Here is a 16,552-nt window from a genome sequence, read left to right as displayed (position 1 = left end):
CCTTGCTAAATGTAGGAAAGCATTTAGCACTACTTTTCTTTTAAGCCTTTTGGCAGTAGAGTGATTTTGCTGCTGTCAGAAAACATTATGGATATTAGGTCTTGAATGAGCTATAACTTTCTGCATTTGAAAACTTATAACAGAAAGACAATTTCATTGGGCCTTGTCATTGTTTAATGTACAATCTCTAGAGTATTTGGAACCATGTTGATTTTTCTGGCAATATAACTCTGTTGATCGTATTTGTTGAATTATGAAGGGGCTTATTTTCATTTTTATGCTGTGAAGTCTTGTGGAAATTTAGACATTACTAAAGCTAGAGTAGGTAGGTGTGTTTTTCAGTTGACAGTCTACCTTACTGTAACTCTTTGTATTCAATTTTTTTAAGTACATACTAATAGCCCAACTCTTGAACATCTGTAGGAGGGGATCATAAGAACTATCTCAGTTCTGAAAACAATCCAAACAACCCAGAACTTAATTTAAACAATTAGGTCCCCAGCAAGTCTTTTGGAATAAGAACAAAAATGGACTGATTTTAATTTCAATTCAACTCAATTAAATTGAACAAAAATGTGGTAAGCATCTACTGTACATAAACTACTGCTTAAAGGAACTGGGGCAAGATGTTAGGTTCAAGCAAGACTCAATCCCTGCCCTAATGGAGTTAACAGTCAAATAGGGGAATTAGACCTGAATAAAAAAAGACAGGAAGAATGAACATTCATTCATTAAGCCCCAGGCACTAAACCTCCCCAGACTCCAGTTTTCACAGCTATAAAATGAAGAGGGTTGAACTAAACAACCTTTAGGTTTCCTTATAGTTCCAAATCTATGATTCTATGGTCACTCTTTTTGGATACATGAAGTAAGAGAGATTGAAAAGTCTAAAGAATGCCAGTGTTTCCAGTGTGGGAAGCCAGGTAAATAATGGTGCCACAGCCAGAAAATAATGGTAAGGAAGAGTGAGTTGCAGGGAAAGATAAGCAGCTTGGTTTTAGATGTGTTTAGTTCGTTTCGCCAGTGGGAAATACAGCTGGAAATGCATGTCTTAACTTTAGAAGTTATCTGTGAAGTCATAGTTTGATTGCAAAGGCCAAGGAAGCAAATTAGATTACCAAAGGGTAAGAATGCAGAGGGGCAAGAAGTAAGTTTAATTTCTACCTTAGTACCTGTGTGACCTTGTGAAGGGTTATTAGCAGAAAAAGATTTAAAATACATACAAGAGAGACCTAGATAATTCAATAACTAAATAATCAAACACTGAATAATTAAATTGGTGTATATGCCCCATACAAATCCAAAACATTCATAAAAAATGGAGACTATCTTCCTAGGAGCCAGTCCTTCACTTCCTTTTGTCTTTGTGTATAGAAGAAACTCATATAAAGACAACTAAAAAGCACCTCAAATACTCACTCAGAGTCTTTTAAAAATATTCTCTCTGAATTAGTAGAAGCCCCCATCTTTCATTAAGAACTACACATTCAGGAATGCTGGCTTTTATGTCCAACCAGCTGCAAAACTACATCCCTGGGCCAAACCTTTAATTACCTCCCCCCTCTTACCATGAAGCTCTTTATTTCCCTGAAGAAATCACCAGAGCCATTTTATTGTGAAGCTCCAATTTTTGGTAGCGGATAGCTAACATATAGCATTTTACTTTTCACTGTCATTAAAAGAAACAACTCATGCCTGTTAATCACAAGGTAATAGGTTAAAAAAAACCCATCTTACTTTGTGTGTCTATAGTAATCTTTTGCTTGGATGAAGTTATGAAAAGTGCCTTGGGAATTTGGTGTGTGGGGAAAGATTCTTGGTGCATAAAGTCAGTGGCAGACGCTACATGAAACCATTAGACTTTCCTTGATGGTTCTAGTGATGATGGGTCAAAGCCAGCATTTAGAAGGATTTATTAATCCCAGGGTGTGCCTCAATAGCTAGCCAAATCCTAACTCAAGTATAGAGAGATGACCATAAGAACTTAAAATTGCACATGAATAGGGCTGCAAAAGTTTCATGGGGCATATCTTCCCAGAAACCCAAGTATGCAATATCCATGATGGATTGCAAGAGCTATCTCCTGGCAAACAATATTCTTTGTGTAATCCAAATGCAAGAAGATTTAGAGCTCTTTAAAGGACATTGGTTGGTTGGCTGGCTATTTTTAATGACCTTTTACTTCCTAGGAAGCGTGTTGATAATTTCCTTCTTGATTTTTTGATGGATCTGTGATCTCATGGATGTGAATACTCCAACTCCAGTGGTATAAGATCCTACCCTACCTAGGCCATTTAGTTTTGCAAATCTCATGCATATCTACTTGCAAATACAACCCAGGGATTCCACCTACATGATGAGGGCCTCCATATAAACTGTTCGACACTGAATGGATACTAATGAAACAACACAGAAAAGATTTTTTTAAAATGTATCAATTATTCTGATGTTCAAGATGCTTTTTCCTCCTTTTTAATTGTATTTTCAGTGAATTTACAATTTGGTCAAGAATTTCTATTGAGGAAATGCAACATATACCTTTTACAAGCCAATTATTTCCATAGACCTATTAGACTTCCCATCTAATCTGTTTGGTGGATCATCAATCTATCTCTAACAGAATTTTCAACATATATTTTTCACACTCAGACATTAGTAGTAGCATATAAATGAACCAAGAAAGATTTATATACATGAGTGTGTGTGTGTGTGTGTGTGTGTGTGTGTGTGTGTGTGTGTAATCAGGGAAGTGTTAGAGGTAATCAGAAGAATAACTGTAAGAATGAAATTCTGAAACAATCTTGGATTATCTATTTAGGTAGGTATTCAGACTGGCCTTAAATAAATAATTTTATATCTCCAGTGGTTCAGTACTAGGAAAATACTAGATAGGGCCCTATCTAGGTTCAGACTAGATCTATTTCACTGGTCTAGGAACTCTGCAGAGAAGAAACTTCCCTCAGCAATGCAGAGGAAATTATGCATAGTGCAGTTATGCAAGATTTAGAGAATTGTCTAGAGGGCTGAGAGGATCATAAAACCAGTATATTTCAGAGGAAGGATTAGAACCCATGTCTTACTGGTTTCAAGGCCTCTCTTCACTACATCACATAATCGATATATAAATACACTAGGGTGGACCTAATAAATATAGTGAAAATGAAGCAACAAATGATTGCAAGGTACTCCAGAAACATAAAATTACTGCTACTTCATTAAGTTTATCCAAACCTTATAAGCTTCTTATTTTCATTCCAGTCCATTCCATTTTGTGAATCAACATCATTTAAATGCCAGACTTAACTAAGGGAAGAGTTGCTATCATATCTGAAATGTTTGCTTTTTAATATCATTTTTGAATTGCTGCTCCTCTAATGTCTGATGGATAATCCAGTAGTATCTTAGAAATCTCTAGAGATGTTCCAAGTGTACTTTATATTATGATCCATTCTCTGAAGGCCCATAGTGTTGGGTGTCTCAAAATACTAAATGATCAAATGTAGGTAAGTGTAATAAAGAAAGACTACTGCTTATTAGATAGGCTATATTTATTTCTATTAGGACCTGGACTTTGTAGGTCACGATGGAAAAAGCCTTGAAGATGGAGTAAAATGAAAAAAAAATAGAGGAACAGAGAATATGAAATGTGTTATAGAAAACTATTACTCCCCTTCAAGACCCCAGTCATCTTAAATCAGCTAGCCTAAATTGGACTCTGTTTTTCAGAGGCTATATTATAGTTTTTCTGGGCTATGTGAAATGTAATGTAGTCACCATTAGTGGTAGGATTTATAATACTATCTGTAAAATGAAAAAAGGATAGATGGAAAGAAATCTCTGAGGAAATCTAATGTACTAAAAATTATAAGAGGGCATCAATAAAAAGAGGATGAAATTATCTCTTTACACCAATGAAAGTTTTAAAAATTCAAAGTCTGTGACTTTAAAAACAGGAAATTTAGAGTAAGCACAGAGGATTACTTTCTATTTGAAAAATAGCAGACCCATAAATTACGTTGCCAAGGAAGCTATCAAAAACAAATAGTATAAATGAGTTTCAGGAGACAAGCAGACACTTTAATAGGGACAACTGGGATTTAGGGCTACAGTGACAAAGTAAGGAGGTGGGTTAGAAAAACTGAAAGGTGACAGGCTATTTGACAAAACGTTACTATCACTATTTTAATTGCATCAACACTGGATCATTATGTCACTTTAAAGTAACTTAAAATGAAGAAAACACTTTATTAGATAATAGATCATCAGTCTACTGGTGTTTTTCTAAGGGAGCGTAGGATCTAATATCTTAGGGGATTATTGCTGTAAGAGATGAGCTATCATAGTCACTGGGCCATTTGGTTATCTTGGTGAAATTCTGTTTTTATTGAATCACTAATCCTCACCTTGCCCCTTCTCCCCAGGCTGTATTATGTACTCACAGTAATTTCCCCCCACATTTCAAGTTAAAAGTGGACATTTTAAAAATCCAGATTTCTGGTCCATAGAAGGTTTGCCATATATCCCCACAATTGAAGTGAGTTGGGAGCCTGAGCACTAGCAACATCACAGGTCATTCTTTAACTCTGGGTATTCTGACTATGACTGTTCAATGGTTATTCAGCATCTACTGTTTAATGATCCTCAGAGTTCTGAGACCCAGAGGTGCCCACATTACATTTTGCCATGTTCCTTGTCATTTCCACCACTGATCAGGTCAGATCCAGAAGAGGGGCTATTGAACCTAAAACCATCAAATGTAATGGCCTGGGCAAATGCTTTCCATCGCAAATGAAGCCATATGGACTAAACCAGCCAAGAATGAATGAAATCTGCTTTATGTGCACTTGGATTGTATCTGTTGTGAATAATCAGAAGATTCCTAAAATGGGCATGAATGAACCAATTAAATGCTAAGAGGATCAGTAACAGAAAGTAATTATTAGATTTAATTATAAATAGATAAAATCTCTCTTAACCTCAAACTCCACTTGACAGCTCATAAAGTTGTAGCTGCTTATTGCCTTGCCCATGAGATGGCCCTTAATCAGAAATAATTTCTAAGTGTTTCAAATAGGTGCTACATTGCCATTTATAATTACATTTGGCTTTATTTCTACTTTTTTAATGCAAAAATTCCTTCGGAGCTAAAAATCTTTTGGAAAACCTTAAGAACATTTGTAATAGGTTTAATGTAAAACTGTACAAGAATTACCCTCCAGGAATCCTTCAACTTGAAATTCTTCCAATCCACAGTGATTTTAATCTTCATCTTTGTCAGAGAGGAAATACCTAATTTATATTGATCTTTTCTTTAATGAATACAGGGTGGCATAAAGATCATTCTCCAAATTACATATCAACAACCATGCCTGTTACACTAATGAAGTGTGGGTGGGTCTGGGAATTGGCTCAGTCACTCTGGAAAGCATTTTGGAATTATTCTAGAAAAAAAAGTGTCTAACATGTGCTTACCCTTGGACCCTGAGAATCCACTGTTAAGTGGATATTCCAATAAGGTAAAAGATTCAGGGGACAAAAATGTCCCATATATGCCAAAATACTTATTGTAGCACTTTTTATGATGCCAAAGAACTGGGATACATATTAAGCATATGTTATAATAGGCATTAATAGCTATTATAACAAAATAGATAGCATTTACATAGTGCTTAGGTATAACAAAAGTATATAATAATAATGATATATTGTTATTTATAATATCAAAAATTGTTATAAAGGGCTCAAAGGTTAGTAAAGTGCTTTACATATATTATCTCAGTTAATCCAAGTTTTGTTGTTGTTAAGTCATTTTTCAGTTGTGTTCATCTCTCTGTGACACCATTTGGGGTTTTCCTGGCAAAGATACTCCACTGGTTTGCTATTTCCTTCCCCAGCTCATTTTACAGATGAAGGACTGAGGCAAACAGGGTTAAGTGACTTGCCCAGGGTCACACTGCTATTGAGTGTCTGAGGTTGAATTTGAACTCATGAAGATGACTCTTCCTGATTCCAAGCCCAGTGCTCTATCCACTGTACCACATCTAATGGGAGATGGCTAAATAAATTGTGGCCCAGGAATGTAATGGAATGTTATTGCACTTTTTGGGAATGGTAACTATGAAGCATTGAGAGAAAAATAGGAAAAGATCTGGAAGTACTTATGCAGAGTAGGGTTAGCAGAACCTGAAAAAATATCATACAGTGTGATTACAACAATATAGACAGCAATAGCAGCAGCAGCGACAACCATCACCACCATCACCACCAATCAAACACCACCACCAACAAACAACCACCACCACAACCACAAAGAAATCAAATAGTCAATAATTACAATGACCAATTTTAGGCCCAGAGGAGAACTGCGAAAATGTAGATAGTATCATGGAAATAACATAAGCTTGGATAGACTTTGAGAGACCATGGGGTCACCAAGAGTCGGATACAACTGGACGACAATGAGAACAACTTCCTGTCCTGTCTTTGCACTGGTTGGGGATACCATGAATGGGGGGTATCATGTCTATTGCTAGACAAGGTTGCTGGACTGGTTGTTTTTCTGGACTGCTTTTTCTCTTTTTGAAAAATCTTTGTTACAGAGGATGGCTTGTTGGGGGGCAGGTGAAGGAAAGAAAGTGATGTAAAAACAAAAGCAGTCAATAGAGTTTTTCTACAAGAACCACACTTGTTCCCCCAAATTTGTTGGTTGGTTTGTTTGTCTGAAAGCTCCCTGCATTCTTGTATATACACCTGGATAGATTTAGTAGCCTCTTTGGATTTGTCAGAATTACTTCAATGGTTAGAGGGCTACAGGCTGTAATCTGTCAATGTAATGAGTGCTTGGGAAAGGTTAGTTATGGTATGGCAGGACAGAATCAGCTACCACAGACCGAGTGAAGCAAGCTTCTGAAATTACCGAGATAGTCTCATGATGTCTGCATCACCAGAGAGCTGATTTAAGTTTCTCTTGAATTACAATGGGGCATGATAGGAGCACAGATTTAGAGCAGAAATGGCCCTGCGACCACCTAATCCAACCCCCTCTTGTTACAACTAATAAAAGTGAAGATCAGAGAGAGGTTAAATGACTTGACCATGGTCATATAAGTATTAAATGAAGGGCAAGATTTGAACCCAGGTTCTCTAAATTTATTCCAAAACATGTGCAAAATCAGTTCTTAGCACAGTGACTGGCACGCCATGTGAATATAATGAATACCTCAACTATCCATTGCCATTTCCTTTTTTCTTTCTCCCTGTCATACACTTCTGATGTCAGATGTTAACAATGGGCCAGTAAGAGGAACAGAAATGGTATCAAAGAATCATAACCATCTTAAAGGGTTCAATCATAAAGGTCTCCAACAAGAGGTTACAAAGTAGAGCCGCTCTGCACCATGTCAGGGCTAATAGGATGTGGAATTCAGAAGTGATACCCTATGGGCAGTCCAGGCTTTGATGCAGAAATGATGAAGGGGTTTTCTAATGTATGTAGTTATGTAAGCACTTGCAAGTTACCTTCTCTGTACACCTATATGTAGTAAACAATCATTTCAGAGAGAACAAATTTGAGTAAAGGTAGAAAACACTGGCTCCCTCCTTTTCCATGAGCATTCTGGAAAGATTAAAAATCAAATTCATCTTCTGCTAGATTTCACTTTTTTTTGACCAGGTTATAAATGGGTGAAGTTCAGGGTTTTAACTTTTGGTATGAGATCTAATAGCAGCTTTCCCACTGAAGCCTGGTGACAGATCTGCAGGTGAGAAACGGCCCCCATTTTCTCAAAGTGCTGCTAAGTGATATGTTCCTTCATCATAATAGGGAAAAACTAGGATAGGTGACAGAAAGAGCTTTTAACTCCATCCCTACCAGCACCTTATCAAGTTAGAAGATTTTAGAAAGAATTTATGGGAGGTATTGTTCATTTTGAAGAATTCTGGAAAGCCACAAATAGGTGGCTGTTTAGAAACAGGACACAGCTGGTTGAAAATCAGTGAGAAAGCCAACTGATTCACCATGAGGTTTTTTCTTTTGTTTTGTTTTTTTTACTTTGTCAAACAATTTCTGAACATCACGAAAGCATTCCTAATTTGGCTCAGTATTGTATAAAGCAGATGTCCTTGGTTACTAAAGTGATTAGTAAGTGGTTCATTTTATTCCAATGGTTGCCATCGTTATTGAGTGGGGGGGAGGAACACACACACACACACACACACACACACACACACACGACCCGCCCCACCCCCGCCCAATAACAACACAACAGAATAGCTGGGCGACACTGCAAAGGAGAGCTGCTCTGCACCATGTCAGGCATGACAGGATGTAGAATTCAGAAGAGATACCCTGTGTGCAGCTAAGGCTTTGGATGCAGAAATTGCTCAGAAAGAAACAGCTCCCAATGATGAATGGAGCTTTCTATTTAAAAAAAAATGAAATCCACTAGCCTTCTCTTCACATGGCTCCTTGAAAATGGGAAAGGGGGGGGCAGGGAGCTCAAAGAAGCTCCAGAAATGTCTCAAGCACCTGGAATACCTGGATGGGACCAGAACCTTCAAGACAGGTGGATATTTTGCTATTTTGCTGTCTACCTTTCTAGTCTCCTCCTCCCTGACTGCCTGGCAAAGAACTACAAAATATATTCCAGCTCACAAATATTTTCCATGGCTGTTGCTGAAAAAGTAGATGAAAGCAAAAACCTTTATTATTTAAAAGGTATCATCTTCACTCTCCTTGGGGGAGGTAACACAATTGGAGAGGATATATATGTATGAATATACGCACATATACACATATGTGCACATATACAGAAAGGAGGGAGGGAAAGGAGGGAGATCTAGAAAGAGAGAAAGAAGGAGATGGGGTGTGCATGCGTGTGCATGCATTTTATTCTTCCAGAATCAGACTGGATACTCTATTTTTATGTATACACGTCTCATACACATATGATATATATATATAAAATACATATATAATATGTGTGTTTATTTTCAGAATCAGACTACCCCAAAGGATAGTGGAACACTGGCATGATGCCCTGTGGGGGAATGAGGGCTAACCTTCACTCATTTTACCTTTTCCACAGGTAAAAAGTGTAAGATAGGACGAAGCTGCAGTGGCCTACCATGCCTGGAAATGGACTAGTAGCTTAGCATCATGGAAACTCGTGGAACCTGGTTTATTCAGGGATCCTAAAGGTCTATTTCGTTATAAACCAGCAAAGGATGGCTACCTGCAGAAAAAGCAGGGCTAGGCCTAAAATTATATAGTAATCACGTAGTTGAGCAAGAGAAAAATGAACCAGACTAAACCTCGTGGTTGCAGGCGTAGGGGCAGGGGTAGAGCTAGTGTTTTTATTTCTGAGTTTGTGGGAAGTGTGCAGTTGAAAATCCCACTTATTTAGACTGGCACCTCCCCCGGGGGGATCTGGGTCTAAGATGGTATATTTTGAACTCTCCCTGCCACAGACATGACTTGGAGCCTGTGTGGCAGTATTAGAGGAGGAGAGGCAAGCCTCATTTGCAGGCTAGCCACCTCTCCACCCACAAGCTTCCAGCACATCTGCAAAAGGACAGGCTTAAAAGCTGCTGATTTGAGAGGCACTGGTTGGCTGATCTCCACACTTTTTGAACTGCACCTGCAGTAATTTTGCACTTCAAGGACTGCGAGCTTCAGACGAGTAAGAGCTCCCGTGAAGTATTCCTAAGAGCTGCACGGCTTGCTCTCTAGTGCTCACTGTGGGCATCACTATGGTCCTTTGCCTTTTGCAGATAATCATCTAGGAAATCAAGGGCCCCAACCAGTCACAACGAATGCTGGGGGAGGTGAGGAACCTGGGGGGAAAGGGAGGAGGGGGTATGGGGAGAAGAGAACCAACAGCACCTAACTCTAGTGACCAGGAAAGAAAGCAGGAGGCTCTCCCCATCGCGACTGTCATGCCAGAGCTAACTAACAAACAACACTACTTACAGCAGCCCAGTTCAGCCAGTCCCTCAGAATCTTGGGAAGATGAAAGAACAGGAGATGATCCTTAGTAATCATGTAAACTTCAGCTTAAATGAAGCTGCAATCAGGAGGGTTGTTGAGTGTCTTTAAGCTAATATGGGAAGGAAAATGAAGTCTAATCTTCCTTCAGTTAGGACGTTTTAGTCGCATTGTTTGCCTTGTTGAATGGTGAAGGAAGCAGGTCAAACAAGTCACTATTCAAAAAGCAGCCCAGGTGAAATGGCTGTGTAACAGCAGATGGGATAGACCACTCTCCCCTCCCCTACCATGGAGTTCAGAGGTCATCCCCGGCCCTCTCCTTAAAAGATGGACCCTGCCTGATTCAGATGCTAAGTAGGAGGGGATGGCAAAGAAAAATAGGAATTTTGCCTTTTGGCAAAAAGCCACTCAGGAAAATCTTGCTACTCAGTAACTATTAAGTCCAGAAGGGAGCATAGGTGGTCTCCTCTCTTCCTCATTTATGCAAAGGAATTAGAGCACTTAGAATACCTTCTGAGGAAGAACGCATTATGAAAAGTATGTGAAAGTATTCTGTGAACTGAAAAGTATCACAGAAACAAAGGGCTTTATTACTGTTATTGTTACTTCCTTTCACTAAAGTCTTATTGCAGTTGAGAGGGTCACCTTGGAAGATGATGCCAGTGAAGAAAAAAACGGAAAGGTCCTAGTGAATGGGAAGGACTTTGAGTATAGATGAGCAAAGAGACTGTGTTTTCACATATGAACCAGATACATGACATTTAGAGAGGAGTGTCAGCTAAAGACCAGCCACCATCACTTGGTACAATGGAAAGAAGGTTGAGTCTTGAGTCAGAGAATAGAATTTTAAACCTTTATCACTTACTGCTTGAGGGACCTTGGTCAAATCATATGATCTCTAGGCCTCTGTTTCTTCATCTGTAAAGTGAGGAGATTGGACCAGATGAATTCCAGGGTCACTTTCTGGTCTAAATCTATGGTTAAATAACAGCTAGCACTTACATAGTACTTTTAAGATTTGTAAAGCACTTTGCAAATGCCATTTCATTTCATCTTGACAGCGATTCTGGGAGGTAGGTGGTATTATAATGCCCATTGTACAGAGGGGGAAACCAAGGCTGAGGTTAAGTGACTTACTTGTCCATAATTACACAGCTAGTAATTGTCTGAGCTGAGATTTGAACTTAGGTCTTTCTGACTTTTTTTTCCAGGTCCAGTGCTCTATCCACTGAGGAAATTAGGAGCTGGGAAAAGACCATCTGCTGAATTGTGTTTATTATGATGAAAACCTTTATCTTTTGCAATGTTAGCATTGTTTTTACTAGTGAAAATCTTAAGTTTAGAGGAAGAAAATATTACATTTCTCTTCTTGTTTCTATTAACAGGGAGAGGCAGAAGGTGACAGAATTGCATTCCTTTTATCTCATTTTGTTGATAAGTCATTATCACCCATCTGGTCTTAGTATTATTTCAGAATCTGATCAGCCCGATGGCCGATTTTGGTAATGACCTTAAACAACACGTTTGGTCTGAATATTTCCATTCACCTTTCCATTATTAACTCCTAATCAGAGCCAGGCAAGAGGCCAAATGCTGCTTTACAATCATTTTACAGAGACTGACAACAGTGCAGATGAATTAAGTGACTTGTCAAAGGTCACCCAATCAGTACCAAAATAAAATCTGGGTTCGCTAACCTCCCCATTCCCTGCTCTAATGATTTGAGGACAAGAGGACAGGAATGATGAAACAACACTGAAAGCTTTACATTTTCTTCCCCATATGTCTCCTTTCCCCCAATGATGTGAATAAGGATGCTGATGGTTGTAACATTTCTTCTGTTCAGATAATGAAGAATCTGTATGAGTTGGGGGTGGGGTGGGGTGGGTGGGGGGAGAAAAGGGAAGTGTGGGGAAGCAGAGCATGGTGAGAGGCCAGGGGGACTAACCTCAGCTTATACACTGACTAACTGTGGCCTCATTTAAAATTGCTGGGCCTCAGTGCATTCATCTCAGAAAGGAAGATAATTACCTGTCATGCATCTATTTCACTAGTTTCTCAAGAGAAGCACATCTTAAAAAAACCATGTAAGGGGTAGCATGCACGTGTTATACCCATACATGTAAGATATGAATGTCATTATATGCACTCAATGTGTATTCATTCTATGTATCATCTTTTAGTTAGATATATTCTATCTATAACAGTTAGGTGAGACAGTGGATAGAATGCTGGGCCAGGAGTTAGGTAGACCTGAGTTCAAATTTGTCCTCAGATATTTACTAGTTTTATGACCCTGGGCAAGTCACTTTACCCTGTTTGCCTCAGTTTCCTCAACTGCAAAATGAGCTGGAGAAGGAAATGGCAAACCACTCTAGTATCTTTGCCAAGAAAACCTCAAATGGGGTCACGAAGAATTGGGCATAACTGAAAAACAACAGCATTCTATACTATAACACTTGACAAAAGAAAAGACACATGCAATAAAGAGAAGGTTGGTTTTGAAGTCAGAATAACTGGGTTCAAGGCCTGACTCTATTGCTGGAAGGATTTGCCACGCGGATATAATCACAGGTTCAGCTTGCTCCCCATCTCCAAAATGAAATGAAATAAAAATGCTTGTCAAAGATCTAAGAAACATTTGTAGGGTTGCCTTGGGTTAATTCCAAAAATACAAAAGAAATGTTATAAATGGGTTTTACTTTTTTTTTTTTTTGCCAGTGTCAACAAGGGTGGTGAATAGAACACCTCGCCTGCAGTCAGGAAGACTCAAGATCTAGCCTCAGATACTTACTTGTTCAACCATGGGCAAGGCACTTAACATCCCTCTGCCTCAGTTTCCTCATCTGTAAAATGTGGATAATAATAGCATCTACTTTTCAGGATTGTTGTGAGGTTCAAATGAGAAAATGACTGTAAAGCACAGTGCCTTGTACACATTGGGCACTATGTAAATGTTAGTAACATTTACTATTCTACAGGTGCTTAATAAACACTTACTGACTGGGGGACAGTACTGCTAAAATGCCCTCACATGAGAGTCTGGTGTGCAAATCATACTCAACACTGGGACCTGGTTTCATTCACAAATGTGCTTTAATTCCTGGAAATCCAGAAGAATATAAAGTCCTTTCCTGATTATTTATAGACCATTTAAAACAATTACATTTTTGCTGTTTACTCTTTTTTGTTGTTACTGTTGTTGTGCAACTCTGAAACAGAGAGGAAACATTACTACACAAGCATGAGGTCAAAGGAGCTTTTGAGGCAGAATGCACTGAATGCACTCTGAATTATAAAAAATGTATAAGAGGCTAGTACAGAAAAAGGCTGTGAGGTGTGACATGGCCTCTCAGGTTGTGCATGCATGACAGCTTTTACAAGACCAGAACCAGAAACTAAGATGAATGCTATTCGACCTCAGCCTAAAGCTTTCGAAGTTCAGTATCACATTGCTCAGGGTCAGTACCAGACCTACTCAAAGGTGCATTCTCTGGAGAATCATACATTTTTAAATGGTCTGGCAAACATGTCTGCTGGCAGTTCTTTATCACCTGGAATGAGGAACCGACGGCTGCATTCTAAAGAGGACGAACAGGGATCATGGCCATCTAATGTTACCAACATCGCTGAGCTTCTTTATGCTTATCAATATTAAATAGTTAAACACTACCTCCACACTGTGATAAAAAACCAAAACAAAACAAATTAGGTACGGGCCTTGAAGTGTCCCGTAAGGAGAACTACAGGGATCATTAGATGGGAGAGGAAAGGGAGGAAGAAAAAGAGAGAGAAGCAAGAGGGCAGTCTTATTATTGGCTGCTTTTGAAGAGAATTCTGGGTAGCTCTGAGAAATCCTAAGGGAAGGAGGATTAGATAGGGGGAAGGGAGTGAGGGAAGGAGAGAGGGAAAGAGACAGAGAGGGAGGGAGAGGAAGAGACAGACAGAGAGTGAGTACATACTAGGAAAAGAAATATGAAGAAGAGGAATGAGGAAACTCACAAGGCACAGGGGAATCTAGAATATTGCTTCCCAATATGGTCTGCAGATCAATGTAACTCACAAACTGGTCATTTTTAAGTACTCATGTGGGCATGACAGTTGTACTTTAGTGTACAGTATGAACTTATAACCACTAACAAAATCTTCGGTGATACCTACACCATTCTAATACCACTTGTGAATCCTGCCCCTTCACCCATCCCCTGTAATTTATGGCTATAGGCAATTACCTTGGGCACTGAAGGGCTACCCAGGATCTCAAAGCCGCTAGCCATCAGAGATGATCATTTTCGATCTGCCTCCTCATGCAGTATTTTTAAAAAAATGGCAATGACAAGTATGGAGGGCAGGTCAGGTGGATCATTCCCTAATGAAGTAAATATAAGCACCTCAAGGCAAGGGCAAGGAGAGACTCTTGGATTTCTGTCTTTGTAACTTGTTATATAGCACAGTTCCTTGAAGATAGTAGGTATTTAACAAATGCTAGGGGACTATCTTCATGCATAGTGTTTAATGTTTATGGAATTGAATTGAGTCCAAGAATTTGAGACCCATTGTTTTAGAGATACCATGTAAAACTTTTCACCCTATTAGATTCACTGTTTTCTTGTACATACGAGTGCTTCCAAAACAAATGGTCCCTCTGAAATAAAACCATTCACTGATTTTGGAAAAGCATTACGAGGTAATGGCTGTCAAAGGCAAACGTTCAACAATGTCACCAGCAGCACTACCTGTCATTTAGTGGTTTCATTATAGATGAAGGTTATTGTCAGCTAATTTGAAACACGTCTCTGGAACTATACATATGTATACATTTATATATTTATGTATATGCAGAACTATCTATATACACACATTGCATATTATCCATTAATGTAGCCACGAGGGCTCTGAATTTTAATTATTTATAAGTTTTAAAAAAGAATCAAAGAATAGAGAATGAAAGGAAACTACTTTGGCTCCAGCTAGGCTACTTACTGTCAGTGAAAATTAGATATTATATAGTCTTCTGACATTCTGAAGGGTGTTCTGGACATTACCATGGTTTGGAGGTCTTACAGAGAAGTAGTTCAAATGAACAAGCCTATAGCATCAAACTAAATGGATTTTTCTTTTATGAATTAATGATAATCCTCTGAAGGACTTTGGTCATTTGCAAAATAATTTGTTAGTTGCTGCCCATATTCTTTGGGATACTTAGAGCCAGGCAACTTTGGGCAGAGAGGAATGGGGAGCAATGTCCTTTGTTCTTTGTCTTCACATAGCATCTGTCAAAGTACAAATGCCAGGTATATTCCAGTAGATGATGGCATAAAATGTGAAAAATGGGCCATATTTCTTGCTGCTTGATAATGTGAAAAGGTATACTTAAAATAGGCTCCTATACAAATTTCATTTTTAAGCCACTGACAACTAACAAGTCACAAAATTGAAACTGGATTAGTAATAATGAGGCTTGATGCAAATTCACCTGTATTTCCATCACATACATCTTCTCCGTATTTTGCCTTCTAAGCCGATTGTTTTTCCTCTGCAGCCGCGTGAAGTGTCAGCTGTGACTTTCTGAGTAGCTTTGAGTAATGGGATCAGCTAATGTTCTGTACATGAAGAAATTCCCTATCATTCGCTTCTCTAAAAATACCCCTTGCCTGCCACTAGAGCCAATCAACAGTGATGAATAGCTAAAGGGACAAGTAGGTCTCTAAATTTACTTCATATCTGACAGCTCTTCAGCAGATATGGATAAGGGATCCCACTAACTCACAGAAGTGACTCCCTCTACTGTAAGCCCTTTCGCTAACACAAGAGAAGCTTGAAGGATTCCTAATGACCCAGGGCTTTATTCCCTTCTTTCTTTACACATGAATACTCATTAGAATGGGTCTCAGTCTATATTGACTCTATTAACTATATTTATGTTACCAATGAAAACAAAGCAATGAAAAGAAATCACATTCACTGGTATGTATCCAGATGCAGCTTTACTTTACTGACCTCTAGATGGCCACATGTTTATACCTATGCATGGACCCATTGGAAACAACTGGTATTTGGCTAAATTCAACAGCCATGTGTTAATTTCCACTTTGTACAAAACATGGTGCTGGGCATGGCAGATACAAGGATAGATGATGCTCTAGTCTCAGGTCTCAAAAAAAATTGAAAAATGTAAATAAGGCAGGAAAGACATGTACATAGAAAAATATGTTAGAAGATGTATAGCAAAGAAATCAAGAGAAAGTATTGTAAGAAATTTGAGAAGAACCTTCAAGAATAATTGATTTATTCTGTGGGATGAAAGGATTGGAGGGGAGAAGAATCAGGAAGCAAATTATATGGCTAATTGCTTGAATACCTGGATATTTCAGCCAGAGCATATCTGTTTTATTTTTTTGTTAGCTTTTTTTTTTTAAAAAAAAGTATATTTATTTGTTTATTATTTTATTTATTTTAATTCATGACTTCTTCTGGAAAGCTAATTTTCTTTTCCTAGTTGAAAAGTTTTTTTTTAATTGTATTCCAGTTAGTATAAAATGAAATTCCAGGCCTCCAAGCAAAACT

At 38.5% G+C, this 16,552-nt stretch overlaps 1 protein-coding gene across 39 annotated transcripts in view; it reads right to left on the bottom strand.

Moving 5' to 3' along the window:
- LOC138175830 (CUGBP Elav-like family member 2) overlaps positions 1 to 16,552 on the bottom strand; it is a 696,702-nt gene that overhangs the window by 246,428 nt on the left and 433,722 nt on the right. The window contains exon 1 of one of the 39 annotated variants that reach the window (XM_069106369.1): positions 10,851 to 10,874. The exons of the other annotated variants lie outside the window; for them this stretch is intronic. The gene's annotated coding sequence lies outside the window, so the exon portion shown is untranslated. Of the gene's footprint in view, positions 1 to 10,850; positions 10,875 to 16,552 lie in introns of those variants that run through there. 39 annotated transcript variants of the gene reach the window in all.

The sequence above is a fragment of the Petaurus breviceps genome, unplaced genomic scaffold (assembly GCF_028583685.1).
Source record: "Petaurus breviceps papuanus isolate PSGF00001 unplaced genomic scaffold, PetGlider_PUasm1.0 79, whole genome shotgun sequence".
NCBI lineage: Eukaryota > Metazoa > Chordata > Mammalia > Diprotodontia > Petauridae > Petaurus > Petaurus breviceps.
Note: the sequence above shows the minus strand (reverse complement) of the source record. Positions and strands in the feature narration are given on the sequence as shown.